This window comes from Neomonachus schauinslandi, chromosome 10 (genome assembly GCF_002201575.2).
Source record: "Neomonachus schauinslandi chromosome 10, ASM220157v2, whole genome shotgun sequence".
NCBI lineage: Eukaryota > Metazoa > Chordata > Mammalia > Carnivora > Phocidae > Neomonachus > Neomonachus schauinslandi.
The window spans coordinates 55,105,435-55,106,994 of record NC_058412.1 but is presented as its reverse complement, the minus strand read 5'-3'; positions in this window follow the sequence as shown (position 1 = coordinate 55,106,994).

The window sequence follows — 1,560 nt, the reverse complement described above, 5'->3', positions numbered from 1 at the left end:
GGAAGCCTGGAGACACAAATGACCTGACAGAAACAAAACCAAGACCCCTTTCAGGTATGTCCATGCAAAGTCAAGTGGAGACCCAGAACACAGAGGCGTTTGTATGTCACATTTCTTACAGGATTTGGTGTGACATATGGCCAGGAACCTTTTATTAAGCTCAGCATAAAAACTGAGATATACCCAACTTATCTGACAGTAGGGAGAGTGGAAGGTAGTATTGCGGTAAAAATATTACAACACAGTTCATTCGCCAAACAGCCATCAGAATTTTTGCAGGCTCCTAGGGACCAACACCTGTAATGTTTCTTTGAAGCTATTCAGGGAAGCAACCAGAATGTGGTGATAGAAGAAAATTGGGGCATGTATTTTTCAAATAACAGAAAGTCAACTGCTCTCAAAACTACTTGACAAATAACACTTTAGAATTAGAACACAAAAATATCTCTAATGAGGCAGTATTGGTTGGTTGTAACATTTTAAAGGGTCAAGGACATTTTTTAATGATATAGTAAAGATAATGTTTGGAGATGTGTCCAAGTCTTAGGTCTAAAGACTCTGCTGGGAAGTAGAAAAGCAGTGAAAGGTCTGGACCTGAATTATAGGCTCATTATAATAGGCTCATCAAGGGGGTGAGTAGAAAATTGGAGGACTCATATTTCCCCAGTTCAAAACCTTTTACAAAGCTATGGTGGTCAAAAAAGTGTGGAACTGGCATAAGGATAGACATAGAGACCAATGGACTAGAATTGAGACTGTACATCTGTGGCCAGTTGGTTTTTCAGCAAGAGTGCCAAACCATTTAATGGAGAAATAGATTTTTCAGCTCAGAGTGCTGGCACAACTAGATATGCACGTGCAATAAGATGAAGCCGGACCCCTACCTCAGATCATATATAAAAATTTAACTCAAAAGGGATCAAAGATCTAAATAGAAGAGCCAGCACTATCAAACCCCTAGAAGAAACCATAGAGGTAAATTTTCATGACCTTGGATCTGTCGATGGATTCTTATATATGACACCTCCAAAGCAGTGGCAAAAATAAACAAATTGGAATTCCTTAAAATTAAGAATTTTGTGCATCAAAAGACATTATCAAGAAAGTCGAAAGAAAACCACAGTATGCAAGGAAATATATACAAACCATGTATCTGATAAGGGTCTAGTATCCAGAATATGTAAGTACATATAACTCTTAGAACTCAACAACAAAAAAGACAAACAACTCTATTCAAAAAAAGGCAAAGCACTTGAATCTTTCTGCAAAGAAGATATACAGATAGCCAACAAGGACATGAAAAGATGCTCATACATCATTAGTCATTAAGAAAATGCAAATCAAAACCACCATGAGATTCACACCCTCTAGGATGGCTATAATAAAAAAGAAAAAGAATGAAAAGTAAGTGTTGATGAGAATATAGAGAAATTGTGCATTGCTGATAGGAATATAAAATGGTTTAACCATTATGGAAAACAGTTGGGCAGTTCATTCGTCAGAAAGTGAAACCTGGAATTACCATATTAACGTAGCAATTCTACTCTTAGGTGTATCCCC